The 15,067-nt window shown below is 45.3% G+C and overlaps 1 protein-coding gene across 2 annotated transcripts in view; it reads left to right on the forward strand.

Annotated features, from left to right (window-relative positions):
• Positions 1-15,067, forward strand: part of NBEAL1 (neurobeachin like 1) — a 2,018,929-nt gene that overhangs the window by 284,404 nt on the left and 1,719,458 nt on the right. The gene's annotated exons all lie outside the window — the stretch shown is intronic.

The following is a 15,067-nucleotide window of genomic DNA, read 5'->3' on the forward strand; positions in this document are numbered from 1 at the left end:
AACCCCTGCCACTTGCTCATGTAATTTTGCCACGCCCCCCTTGCCTGTCTTGGCATGATCTTGAATGTGCCATTTCCATTTGATGATACTAGCCTCTTGTGCATTGACAATTCAATGTGTTTTTGGGGAGCTCAGTACCCATTGCATGATTGGTATTTCAGGCCGGATCAATACATCATGACCCACTGTCATCTGTTCCGTATCTTTGAGTGCCCAGTAGCATGCTAACAGTTTCTCAAAGGGAGTATATCTGTCACCAGCATCAGGCAACTTCTGACTCCAAAATCCTATGGGCACTTTGTCCTGTTTTTTCCATAAACTCCAATTGGCTTAAACATCGTGCATGGACACATTTTAACTCCACCTTTCCGTCCCTAAAAGGCCATAAATCAAGTACTTTCTGAATTGTGTCTTTGGCCAGTTGGAAATCCCTTTCTTGTTCTTCACCCCGTTCAAAATAAAAAATGTTGTGTGTTACTTTGTAAAGGGGTGCCAAAGTCTGTCGCAAATGGGAGGTATGTTGTCTCCAGCATCCAAACAGTCCAATAAACTGTTGAGCCTGTTTTTTAGTTCTCTGAGTTAGAAACTTGAGAATCTTTTGCTTGGCTTTTGTCACCATTTCACGATGTCCATTATGCCACTGTATTCCCAGAAAAATCACTGTCTCTGCCGGACCTTGCGTTTTAGTCTCATTAATTTCCCATCCTTTTCTCAAGCCCTCTATGATAAGGTCTAAGTGTACTCGCACACTATTCTCATCTTTAACTTGAATCAAGATGTCATCAATGGAATGCACAATTTGTACATCTGGTTTGCATGGAATTTTGTCTAAGTGTTATGCCACCAGCCGGTGTCAGATTGTCGGATTATGCAAATATCCTATTGGTAGGTATTTGAACATATATTGCCTCCCATTCCACGAAAAGGCAAACTGTTCCCAACATTCGTCAGCAATCGGTACGGTGAAGAAGGCATTAGCTAAATCCAACACTGCATACCAAATGGTCTCAAATTATTGCACATTTTCTATCAAGGTTACCACATCCGGTACCGCTGGTACTAACGGAGGAGTGTGCTTATTCAACTCATGAAAATCCACTGTCATTCTGTAACTACCATCTGATTTCTGATTTTTATTTTTTTTAATGGGCCAAATCGGATTGTTCCAAGCTGTGGTTATTGGACGCAACACCCCGGCTTCCACATATTCTTTGATAGATTCCAAAATGTCCTTCTGCCCCCCCCCCCCCGCGAATTCAATATTGTTTCATAGACACCTTTTTAGTTGCTATTGCAACCTGCACCGGGGGCATTTTCAATTGTCCGACAATAACGGGTGTACAAGTAAAAGCGCTTAATCCAAATTGATAAAGTTTGCCTTGTAATCCAAGGGTCAACCCTTCTAAAATATCAAATACAATAATATATTCAGGAAGGGGAACAATTAACACTTGGTATGTGTCTCTGTTTAAATTGCCAATTTTCATATCAATTTTCATTTGCACTGCAGGGGTCTCATTGCCCCCTAATCCTTTGATTGTAAAATGCCTTCCCTTACATCTGGAAGAATTTTCCATGTATCAAAGAGGCCTCCAACCCGTCAATTAAGGCTTGAACCTCTTGTGTGTTTCCCGATTGCCAAAATAGTTTCACTTTTACATAAGGCCTTCTATCCACTTTAACGTGGGCTGTTGCTACCGGAGTTCGACCCTCATCCTATTCATACTGGAGTGCATGTATTTGGATTCCCTTTCTACCATTGCACTCACCATCTTTAAGTCTGCATAAGTAGGCTGGGCAGGAACAGACCCATTGGGAGACACATTGTCTCCTCCCTCTGGAGATGGTCCAAAAGGATCCTCCTCCTTCTTTGGCTTATTTACTTACTGCAGTTTGTAGCGTTCTTTCCCATCTAGGCCTCGTTTTTTAAATAGCTGATACATCTCACGCGTTTCAATCCCATCAATATCTTCCCTCGGTGCTCCATCTTTCAATAAAGCCAGAAACCTATCTTTTCTTGACACGCAAGAGTCTCGGCTATCAAACCTCTTCCCGGGAGTGCACCATTCACTACGCCCCTCCCTCTCCCGCTCACTAGTTAGTTCCTCTGGTTTTTCCCATTCAACTAAATCGGCTAATTGTCTAATAGCATTCACCACCTCATCCGTTACTTTACTGGTCATTCCCACTAATAGGGTCATCATAATGTTTTTATATGCTGGAGAGGCCGTTCGAATATGATTATTTCGGGAAGATACAGATAAGTTTACCAACCCCATATGTTCGGGAGTTTCTTCATGAATGGCTTCTTTCATAGCATGTTCCCTTAACCTCTAAATGGCCTCTTTTAGTGTATACCATTTTTTCTCTTCAGTCGGCCAATCGGACGTAATTGGATATTTATGGTTACACCACTGGGCTGCTAATTGCAATAGAGACTTTTGCCCCTCATCCCTGTTAGCCTCCTGAGGAGGGCCTGCACGTAGGGTCTCTTGTATCTGGACTTCCTGTGTCGGGGTAGGAACCTGGCAGAATCTGTAGCATCTACCAGGAGACCCGCTGCCCCTCCGTCTAATAATCGAACCATCCAGGCGAACAAAGATTCGCCAACCCCCTGTTTCAATCTGTTAATCTCCCCAATCTCTTGTTGTGAGTAATCCTCGAGTGCGGTTATATCCACCACTCCTCCAGGATTCATAGAATGACGACTAATCCTTATATGCACAACTGGTTTGCCCGCTACCTCTATTCGGCCAGGTTCCAGCTTGGATACCACTTCTGGCTCAGAACCACTTTCAGTACTAGTACTGTCAAATACATCTCTATCCCATTGATCTGGGTCCCAATCCACCCCTGCAGAGGCAATCACAGTCGCTACCTTACGAGAGTTGACTCTCCCTTGTCTTTTTTGATATTTGTAGCGAGCAACCCTCACCGCAGACGGCTCGGCTACTGCTTGAGATTTGTCTGCCTTATGATAACATTTCATTTGGAGCTGCTGCATCAATGCAATCTGCTTTTCAGCAGCCAACTCTTTCTCTGGTCATTCGACATTCACCTTTAATCCTACATTCTGTTGATGTATCTTTTGAAAGGCATGCAACAGAATCCAACCTTCTTCATAGAGCTGAACACTCCTTTCCCTTCTCTACTGACACCTGTTGCAGACATTTCACCACTTCATCCGGACTCTCCTCTCCTGTACTGATGTTGCAGGTTTCTTAACCCTGCACCAACATGTCTTTATCATACAGATTCTTGGTCCACCCTGGGATAGTCACCTAAGGATAGTCTCCGACTTCAGAACTTCCTTTTTTCCTAAATAGGGAACTCATTATATCGAATGAGTGATTCACTTCCCTATATTTGATACCTCATACTCCTACACCCCGTCCCCTTTCCGCCATACTTTTGGGACATTCCGTCCTTCGGGACGGGACCGGAGCACTTTTCTTAAAAAGCATAAAAAATTGAAAATGTGTGTCCTTCTCTTTTTATGCGGGGTTCAGCACGCTGCCGTAACCCTGCCCGCCTGAGCTCTGCCCCGTGCATCGCCCTTCAGTCCTTTTATCCGCATGGTCGGGCTGGATGCACTTGCATCACCGGGAAAAATATTTTTTCTTGTTCCTGTTGTCGTCCTCTCCTGCTCCGGTTCTGCGGTCGCTTAGTCCTCCGTCTATGCTGGAGCGTCTGGGATTTGTGTCCTGTTCTTCATGCGAACGTCGCTTCTCTAGGGCGGATCCCCATTTTCTCTGCTTGAAGTGTCTCGGGCCGGACCATCACTGGGATTCGTGCTTCTATGCAATTCCCTTTCCGTCCGGGCACTTCTTCGGTGGGAGGACGTCTTTCAGCATGTTCCTCCACCTCATCTTCAACTTTTCATCGACGAAAAGAAGAGACGCCCAGTAAGTTCCTTAGCTTTTAGGGCGCCCCGGCCGGGGGACTCCTTCCCTGGGTCTTCTCGGGCCAGGAGTGGCTCGAGCAGCTCTACCACCAGGGTTTCTCCTGAGGTACCTCACAGGCCTACTAGGCATACCAGAGTTTTCTCAGAGGGTTCCCATGACGGGCCAGCCAATACCGGATCAAGATCCAAGGTTCACCGGTCAGGTGCTAAACGTCAGATCAGAACATCTGTGGCTTTGGACACCGGAGTACACACCAAGGTCTCAGTTTCTGGAGCTTTCCACACAGACACTGAGGTGTGCCCTGAGGCCTCCTTTTCTGGAGCTTTCTGTACCAAGCCACGGCTTGAGGCCCCTCATGAGGGAGCTACACATACTGGGTTGAAGGCCGAGGTTCCTCTTCGTGAGGCTAAGGTTTGTACCAACCAAAACCAAGAGACCTGTTCCTAAGGTCTTGTCTGTAAGGGTGATTCCTCAGCCTTCCCGTGCTCAAGGACGCAGTGATACCGGTTCTGTCGAGGAGGCAAAGAGGGTGGTCATGCACGGTAAATCCTCTGTCACCAGCTCTGCCGAGGTTCCTCCTCTGGAGGCTATTTTGGGGGCCACATCTAAGATGTCTAGTAAACATCCGAGATCCTCCAGTACCGGCTCGGCCGAGGATCCTTGTGTCAAGGCTAAGGTTTTACCCTGACCATCTGCACATTTGACGCAGTTCTCTTCAGGCAACAATAAAATGGCCGCCCACCCCTCATGGTCTATGGCTGCCATTTTGGATTCTTCCCTTGCACCTACGTTCTCGATGGCGGGGGCTGGGAATCTTAGTTTTGGGGCTGAGCAGCCTTTTTCACCTCAGGTGGAAGGTAAATATCCGTTCCGCCCTTCTTACGACTGGCGTGCTCAGAATGCTGCTGCCACATACTGTCTCGCTTCTGCCTACTTCTGCTCCGCTGATCTATGCAGACCTGATTGGTGGTAGGCCTTCCTGGCAACCATCCTCATTGCGTTCATGGGGGTACGCCCCTTTTGAGAGGCCTCTGCCCACCCCAGCGCCTAAACCTTCATCAGAGGATGTATTTTTTGGGAAATTTCAGAGGCTCATGCATTCTGACCCTATGAAAGAGTACTTTAAGGTTCTTTTCAAGGAAATCTACCCTGCACAGCCAGCGCCACCTTCCACTCCAGTGGCTCCAGCGGCTCCGGCGGTTGTTTCACCTCTCCCTATCGGTCCGCCTCCAGCTCTTCCTCCCCTGTCCCCCTTGTCTCCCATAGAGAAGACACTGGTAGAGCGGGATAGCACTTAAAACCTGTGGCGGCCCAGCCATCTGCCAGCGAACCGCTGGATGACCCTGAAGCAGATCAGGATAGCGATGAGCATCCCTACTCTGTCAGACCATTCCATGACCGGGTGCTGGATATGATGGCCCTTCTCGATATTCCAGTACCTGTGGCCCCGCTCCGCAGGAAGGGGTTCTTTTGGGAGCGTTCACCTTGTCACCACAAGAGCGCACCAGCCTGTCCCTCCAGAAGGATGTTTTGGCTGACGCCCCTAAGGTCTGTGATAAGCCCCCCACCGGGCTGCATGTTAATAAGAGAATCAACGCCCGTTACAGGCTTCACACCTCCGAGGAGATAGCCTTGGCGTCTTGTCTGCTCCCTTCCTCGAAGGTGGTAACTGCGGCCAAGCTTCATTCCAAGCCGGCCTCTTCACCCTCTACAGCTGTGGCTCAGATTCTCTCCAAGTAGGACAACATTTTAGACTCCTTCGGTCAGAAAATCTTTGCCAACTCAGCAGTGCAACTTCGCCAAGCAAATACTGATCTGATCCTGGAAGCAGCTAATATGAAACTGTGGAAGGAGTTGGCTGATTTCTAGGAGTGCATTCGTGGGGATACCTCAGCTCGAGGCCTGATGGTGGGAATTGACACATCCCGCCAAGCGTGGCTCCATGCGATGAAGTTTTCGAAGGAGGTGCAAGAGAAAGTTCTGGACTTTCCCTTCAATGGCAAGGAATTGTTCCATTCATCTACGGATGACAAGATTACAAAGACCAAGGCAAGCACCCAAACCGCCAAATCTTTGTCAGCCCTGGCAAAGGTCCCAGCTAAGGCCCCTTATACGCAGAGGTCAGGGTCTCGGTCTCGATCCTTCTCTGGCTTCAAGGGGTTCGAGGACCGCCGGGTGTGCAAGACTGAACCCCCGTTTGGCGGCACCCGTCGAAAACAGCAACGTGGTCGGTGTTTCTCTCGCCCATCAGCCTCCTCTCCAGGAGCAGGTAGTCTCCCTGCCGACAAGTCTGCAAAATTATATTTTTTGTTGGTCGCATGAGACTCCGGTGGGAGGACGAATCTTGTCTCATCTGGAGGCGTGGCAGACAATCACCAAAGATCGGTAGGTTTTGTCCATTGCTTGGGCAGGCTTTCGCTTGCCTCTCCCCTCTATCCCATCCTTCAATCCTCCCTTCCAATAGATCGGGACACCCTCACTCAGAGCAGAGGTTCAGAAGCTTCTAGACCTCAGGGCAGTGGAACCTGTTCCCCTCGGGGAGCAAGGGGAAGGCTTCTACTCTCGACTGTTCACAGTGCGCACCATCCTCGACCTTTCCCAGTTCAGCCTTTCTCTTCCCCAAGAGAAATTCAAGATGATCACACCCTGCCAAATAAAGTCCTCTCTTCGGAAGAGCGACTGGCTCAGTGTAGTGGACCTTCAGGATGCGTATATGCACATCCTGATATGGAGGCGGCATCGAAAATATCTGCGGTTCTCCCTTGGAGGGTAGCACTTCCAGTTCCGCGTGCTCCCGTTTGGTCTCAGCTCGGCACCGCGCGTCTTTACAAAGATGATGTTGGTCATCGCAGCTTTCCTTCGACTACCGGGTGTTCATGTATATCCATACTGGACGATTGGCTCCTACGCAGCCCTTGTCCTCTGACGGCTTTGAGCAATCTCCAGTCTCTCCTCCAGCTCCTGTTCCATCTTGGGCTGTCAGTGAATTGATGGAAATCTTCCATGACGGTCTTCCAATACCTGATCTTCCTGGGTTTCCCTTGGAACATGATCGACTCGATGGTGTATTCAATGGTGGACAGGATTGCAGATCTATTCGCCACGTGTCAACTCTTCATCTAGTCAGAGTACATGACGGCTTGGTGGTTCCAGAGACTTCCTGGCCTCATTTGTATTTTTATTTATTAAATGTATAGAGCGCTTTACACCAAAGCGCTTTACATTACAACAACAGGAATACATTTGAATAAATTGGAAGCATAATTTCAAAACATGAGACAAAACATCAAAAACAATATGTACAACAATTTACCAAGGACTGTAAAAGAGAAACAGAGAAACAGAACAGAGGAAGAGTAAGAGGGAAGTAATGAGGTTAACAGGGTGGGGGATGAAGAAGATGAGATTTCAAGGAAGAACGGAAGGAGGGATAAGAGGAAATGGAGCAGATAGAGAGAGGAAGAGTTCCAGTGTAGGGGGTCTTAGGAGCTGAAAGGATCGGCACAAGGAGACGGGGCAACAGTGAGTAGGAAGAGATCAGCAGAACGGAGGGAGCGAGAGGGAGCGTAGAACGAGAGGAGAGAGGAAAGGTAGGGGGGGCAAGATTGTAGAGAGATTTAAAGATGAGACAGAGGCAGAGGAAATTAAATTTAATGGGTAAACAATTTGGCAGAAAACGTCATGATCCACAGCGCTTGTATCTAGATAATTAGAAAAAGGGCAACAAGGTTGCAGTTGTCTGGGAAGTGTGGATATACTGCCAATATAATTCCACTGAGGTGAGTTCAGTTAATACGAGCGAGCCCCATTCACGCTGCGCCAAGGAAGAATGCAAATGAAGGCTTGAAGTCCAAAAGATGTATTCGTCTCGGAGCAGCCTTTTGCACCAGCACTTGCAAATGCTTTTAAGCACTTCTTTGAACAGTCATTTGTATTTGCCAACTCTGTTTATCTTCCATTTATTCATTTATGGAAGCGTTATATAGATGACGTTATTTTGATTTGGACTGGTACACAAGTTACACTCCTCAAATGTGTTTCCTTTTTGAACAATAATGATTGGGGCTTACAATTTACGTCAACTTTTAGTCAAACTCACATTGATTTTTTGGATCTTTCGATTGACTTAACCCCAAATGGCTTGGTAACTAAAACTTTTCGTTAATCCACCTCCGTCAACTCAACATTGCATGCAGAAAGTTGTCATAAAAATCATGTTAAAACGAATATCCCAAAAGGAGAGTTTATTCGTGCTAAGAGGAATTGTTCTAACTTGCAGGACTTTGACCATGAAAGTATTACTATTAAATCACGTTTCCTGGAGAGAGGCTACCACCATAGCTGTCTCGACAAAGCATTTGCTTCAGTATGTCAGCTTAAGAGAGCGGATTTGTTGGTGCCTAAAATTCGTGACAAGTCACCAGTCACTCAAAATATCAAGTTGATCACTAGGTTCAATTCGGACAGTCATAAAATTCATAATATTTTGAAGAAACATTGGCACCTGTTACATCTTGACTCAGATATATCAAATTGGCTTGACCCTCATGTAAGTATAACGTTTAGTAAAGGCAAGCCGCTCAAAAATCGACTTTGTCCTTCATTCATGAGCATGCCAACTCCCGACCACTACCAGGTTGCACTCAGCATGAGTTGCAGGGTTTCACAAATGCGGATTCTGTAACATGTGCAAATTTAAATTGGAAACATCACAGGTCTCCTTTGGAGTAAGAGGTGATCACGTAATTAAATTGTTCATTAATTGTAATTCCAAATGTGTTGTTTATTGTATCATTTGTACTTGTGGTCTCAAATACATCAGCAGTACCATTAGACCATTGAAGATACGTATTCGTGAACATTTGGCTACAATTGGCAGTCAAGATTCGAAATATCCTCTCGCCAATCATTGGCAAAAATTACATCAACTGGACTGTAAAGATGACATCCGTTTTGTGGGCTTATGTAAAGTGACTTTGCCCCCTAGAGCCGGTAATCTAACATTGAAATTACATCAACTAGAAGCTAGATTAATATGTAAATATCGTACTGTATTCATTGGATTAAATTCTGACCATGAGTTTGCCACTTTTCTGTAAACCACTTTTCTATAAACCATTTTTTCATTTTATTGTTTAAATATATTGGTGTCAGTGTATTCATTGTATTTTGGGCTTAATGTGTCTAATTTGGATGACTGCCAGCAGCGCACTCATCAACAGTACCTTAGACTTAGCTGGGACAATTATATTCCCTTCATATTCCCTTCCTCCATTTGGACTTCCTCATTCTTATTGTACGCCTTGTGGCTTTTGCTTTCATTGATTAAATTGGCTTAATATTTCACACCAATATACATTTTTCTCCTTTTCAATGGGTTTCCTTGATAATCTTAAGCACGCGCAATTATCCTTGCAATTTTCAATTTATAAGGTTTGTCGACTTTTTTCTATATTTTTTTCTTTTCATAATTAGTCACTACTCTCTTTTTTAACAATAATTTTTTGATATCTTAATTAGCTCTTTACTTTATCGTTATTTCAATAAATCTTTTCCATTTCGTCGCTGGCCCTTGCCCAGTTTTAAACTACCTGCTTGCACCTAGCGCTCCATTACCATTTCATTTTGTCTTTCTAATGGTATCATAATTAGCTCCTTAATTCATTGGTATTTAAGTAAATCCATTCTCAATTTGTCATCGGCCCTTGCCTTTTTCTAAACTCCCTGCTTGGACTTGGTGTTTCAGTACACCTAACATGGCGGCCGACATTAGTCCATTTTCAGGCAATGTACGGTTCATTTCTTTCTGCCTCCCTCCAGAGGCCTCATTTATTCAGTCCTTCCTTTATTTCTGCGATTCGCCGCATTTACTCCTTGTCACTATTCACTTACGATCGTTGAGGTAAGACGTTTTTTCACGATCCCTGTTCTTTTCATACTCAATGTGAGTTTACTTATCGCAGGCAGCTCACCTAATTAAGTAATTGATGCCTGGCTAATTTTATGCAATTCATTGACATGCTCTTTAGTTGTGTGCGTTACTTTTTTACAAGGATGTTTTTTTTTACTCAGTGTTGCCTAATGAAGTGTTGATCTTTATCTTTTCCTAATTAATTATCATGATGATACGGCCTCTTTAGCGCATTCATTCAGTGGTTGTGTTGTTTTTTCATTTTCATTTCAGCATTACAGCAATAGCGAGGCATTGAAGTATGCAATTGAATAGTTTTTTTGCTTCACTCCTCTTACTTTAATTATTCAATTTGGCATTCCCTTCATGGCAATTTTACCTCCTCAGCTATTTCTTGGCACTGTCCTTACATCCTAATCACCTGGTTATTTTCAAGTCAAGGTAAATTACCCTTGGGCACCTGGTATTTTTTTCATACAAGTTGACTTTTTTCAAAACTAATTGGTGTCCTGTTCTTTGATTGTGCTGATGCAGTCAACTATATTGCAATGTTGTAATTTACGCAATTTTTGTTCCTCTTTGCTTGTTTTCCATTGGTTATTGAACACCCACCTTCTAATGAACTCCATCCAAATGCAGTATTGTTTTGAAATAATTCTTAATTTTTTGTGTTTTTTCTTGTTTACTGGGGTTTCTTTTTTGCTTTTGTATTAATTTATTTGGTAAATGTCATTAATTTGGCAAACCTGCCTTTTGTTTTTGACCCTGTATGCTATGCCATCTTCTGTGATTTATTTTATTTCTCTGCAATTGGTATTTCTTTTTTACTTTGTTTCGTATTCAAGTCAAGTATTAGCCTCAGATGAAGAGCTGTCTCAGGCTCGAAACACGTGTCAGGTTGTTCCGAGACGAATACATCTTTTAGACTTCAAGCCTTAATTTGTATTCTTCCTTGGCGCAGCTTGACTGGGGCTCGTTCGAAATTAAATTTAAGTTGAGAATGAAAGGGAAGCCAGCCAAGATAAGAGAGCAAAGAGGAAATGGAATCATGTGGAAAGAGAAGACAAAGAGTACGCATAGCAGAGTGGTAGAGGGATTTGAGAGGAGCAAGATGAGAGGCAGGGAGGCCGAAGAGGAGAGTAGAGCAATAAAAAAGACGAGAGAAGATGAGGGAAGAGATTAAGCGTTTAGTGGCATGGAAGGTGTGGGATGAATGGATTTTACGAATATTGAAGAGGTGGTAGCGACAGGCGCGAGAGGTAAGAGAAATATGGTGGGTAAAGGAGAGGGAGGAGTCGATGTGGAGACCTAGATTGGGAGCATGGGCAGAGATGGGGAGATTAGAAGGGGGAAAGAGAATACAAGGAGGGAGAGAAGGAGGGGAAGCATACTAGAGGGAAAGAATAAGACTTCAGTCTTATCAGTGTTGAGGGAGAGAAAGTGGGATGACATCCAGTTTTTGATTGCAGTAAGACAGGAAGAAATATTAAGGTGGATGTCAGGAGTGAAAGGCCTCATGGCCTTGTGCGTGCTTGCTCTTCCTCTGGCACGTCTCAAAATGAGGCCTACGCAGCTAGCTGTTCGGAGCTCTTGGTGTCAGGCTTTGGAATCTGATTCCAAGATGATTTCAGTCCCATCCTGCATGATGGCTGACCTTCTATGGTGGTCCTCGACCAACAATCTTACAGTGGGAGTATCCTTATAGGAGCAGGAGCCCTGCCCACAAGTGACGATTACCACAGACTCCTCCCTTCTGGGGTGGGGTGCGAAGCTGGATCATCACCAAGTTTTCGATCTATGAACACTGCAGGACAGGCAGTTTCATATAAATTATTTGGAACTCCTGGCTGTTTTTCTGGCGCTGAAAGCTTTCCAACCTTCCATCATGAACCGGGTGGTCCACGTCTACACAGACAACTCAGTGTTGATGTTTTATATCAACAAGCAGGGTGGTATCAAGTCACAACCTTTTGTGGACTTTGCCATTCAGCAGTGTCGATATTTTAAATCAAAGCAGGGTGGTACCAAGTCACCACCTCTTGTGGACCTTGCCATTCGGATTTGGGAATGGGCCATCCAGCATGGCATTTGGCTACTGGCGGTACACATTCCCGGGCAATTCAATGTGACTGCAGACTCACTCAGCCGACAGACAGCGGCCAGCTACAAGTGGGAACTGAACATGGAGGTTCTCTCCAACATCGCCAATGGGGCACTCCAGAAGTGGACCTTTTTGCGACTGCCACAAACCGGAAACTTCCTCTTTATGCATCCAGGAATGGTCTCAGGGCCTCCCCTCTAGGGGATGCTCTCGAGATTCCGTGGCACAACATCGGGGCATATGGCTTCCTGCCTCTTCCTCTGATTCATCAGTCACTCTGCAAGCTCAGGAATGCATCACGGACACTCTGCAAGCTCAGGAATGCATCAGAATGCACTCTCTTGTTCATAGCTCCTTGGTGGTCAGCCAGATTCTGGTTTTCAGAACTTCAGCATCTGTCGATTTGTCCTCCGATCAGACTGCTGTTGATTCCCAACCTGCTTCACCAGTGCGATCAGCAGATGTGGCACCCCTTCCCACAATCATTCAGCTTGGCGGCCTGGTGCCTGAATTCAAGTCCCTATCGCAGTTTAACCTGTCGGAGGACAATATGCGCATTATCCAAGCGGCTAGGAAGCCTTCTACGAGGTCTCGGTATAAGAGCAAGTGGCTCCGGTTTTGTCACTGGTTTTTGGCTAAGCAGCTAGACCCAGACATGCTACGATTGAAACTGTCCTTTCGTTCATTTCTCATCTGGCCGCTTCGGGCATTCATGTTCTGTCTTGTAGGACTTACTTGTCGGCTATTGCCGCCAACCTGTCCACTGACACCTGTTCCTTTTCTTTGACAAATCCAGTCATCAAAAGGCACTTTGCAGGTTTATTACATCGTTTTCCACCTGTGGGCAATCCTCATCCAAAGTGGGATTTAAATGTGGTCTTGCCCGCCTATTGCCATAAAGCATTTGAACCCATGGCTATGACGGATCTGAAATACCTTTCTTGGAAGGTTGCCTTTTTGATCGCAGTGAATTCGGCAAGGCGTGTAAGTGAGCTTCAAGCTCTGTCCGTGGAACATCCGTTCCTTACCTTCAAGGATAAGGTTGTGCTCCGCACTCATCCTTCTTTCCTTCCTAAAGTAGTGACTGATTTTTATTTGAATCAATCAATATCATTAACTGTCTTTTTTCCGAACCACATCAGATGCCGAGAGAATGTTGCACAATTTAGATGTCATGCGAGCTATGAAGTTCTATCTGGACAGAACATCTGAACTCGGGGAACTCAACTCTTTGTTACGTTCGGAGACCCGAAAGGGAAATCTGCTTCAAAGGCTACTATCTCCCGATGGATTGCTTCCTGTATTTCAGAAGCGTATACCATTCAGGGCATTCAACCTCCGAAGGGCATTCATGCCCATCTTGTACGTGGCAAAACGGCTGCTGTTGCCTTCCAAAAATGTGTTCCCTGGGAAACCATTGCCAAGGCAGCTGCGTGGGCTTCCCATCAGCTTTCTGTAAGCATTACTGCTTGGACTTGAGCTCCAGGGCCGATGCTCAATTTGGCCAGGCTGTCCTTAAAAACCTTTTTCAGTAGGGAAGTTCCATCCACACGTATTATCTGTGAGGAGTGCTTTGGAATCTCCCACAAGTATGGAGGAAAGGGGACGGGACGTAGGAGTACAACAAAGTTACTCACCGTAGTGAGTACTTTACTCCTAGTCCATTGTCCCCTTTCCTCCATACGCCCGCCCGCCATCCCCTCTAATAAGTATCCTCTATTATTGCTTAAATGGTCGCAGACCTGGCGATAGAAAAGGACTGAAGGGCGATGCTTGGCGGAGCTCAGGAAGGCGGGGTTACGGCCGCGTGCGTTACCCATCGTAAATAGAGAAGGACAAAACATTTCTATTTTTGATGCTTTTTAACAGAAGTGCTCTGGTCCCGTCCCGAAGGACGGAATGTCCCACAAGTATGGAGGAAAGGAGACTATGGACTAGGAGTATAAGGTAGTCCCTACGGTGAGTAACTTTGTTAATACAATACACATCTCTTTATTTTTATAGTTTTTTACCTTTCCGAGTCCAAAACATGCAAATAAAATTTTCGACAAGCTTCTTTGGCATCAATACCAGCACAAAGACCCTGCTCACCGCGCCAACATGTTTTGCGTTTGCTCTGCCATGTGGGGAGTTCCCTTAGAATCACTGCTCCCTGGCACCTGGCAAAACGAATAATTGGACTCAGACAGGCAAAATATCACACTAAGACCGTTAGGTAGGGTAAAACATATAAATGGCTGGTTATAAGCCCTTTATTCACACCTTATATATATATATATTAACAATCCAAACATAAGAAGACCTATGTAGTCAGTTTTATAAAGACATAGGAAAAGATTTCTTCAACGTTAGCAAGGTAGCTGAAGACACCTTCATTTTAGCCCATACAACACTGCTCAGATCAGGTAGGCAAAGAGATCATGCGCAATAACGGGGTCTGGAGTGGACCGCCCTCCCTCCTAGCAGAACTGCATCACCGGGGGTCCAGATTCTAACTGTCTTTTCTAAGGAATAACCTCTCCTATTTATGGGGCCTGGCCCGCCCTTCTCGGTTATGAACGCCCTCAGCCGAAGAGCAGATCACAAGTGGAAGGGGGCAAAGAGTGGGAAAAAACAGCCAGAATTGGAAAAACCCTGCTTCCATCTCCTCGCACTCTCCCAGGACCCCTTATCACTGCACCTGCAGTGTGCTCCGACACCCTTTGTCTCGTCCTTCAGCGGACAATACAATAACTATTCCCCATAGTAGTCCAATCAGCAACAATATTTATGTGACCTTGCTTTGCCTTCACTGCTGGCATGGGCATTTATTCTACTGAGCCCCTAAAAAGACATAGACTCTCACTACGGTGATGGGAGATGAATGTCCAAGATGGCTTCGCACCAGCGCCATATTGTTTTAGCTCGTATTTCGCATAAGCATTACAGGGTTGTGTTTGATGAAGAGTGTGTAATAAAACCATTAATCTAGAAATTGTATTTGCTGTAGTGTTTAATGACAGTGCCAAGACTAAAGAGTGCCTATGACGAACAGTATATGGCAGAGTAGATAGATTGCTAAGTAACTTTTGTTTGGAACTTCAGCCAATCGCTGGACAGATTTTGAACCAGTCAGGAAGCACAGGGGATGAAACCAAGCCTCTGAAAAGT

The sequence above is a fragment of the Ambystoma mexicanum genome, chromosome 9 (assembly GCF_040938575.1).
Source record: "Ambystoma mexicanum isolate Mex_15411 chromosome 9, UKY_AmexF1_1, whole genome shotgun sequence".
NCBI classification, from domain to species: Eukaryota; Metazoa; Chordata; class Amphibia; order Caudata; family Ambystomatidae; genus Ambystoma; species Ambystoma mexicanum.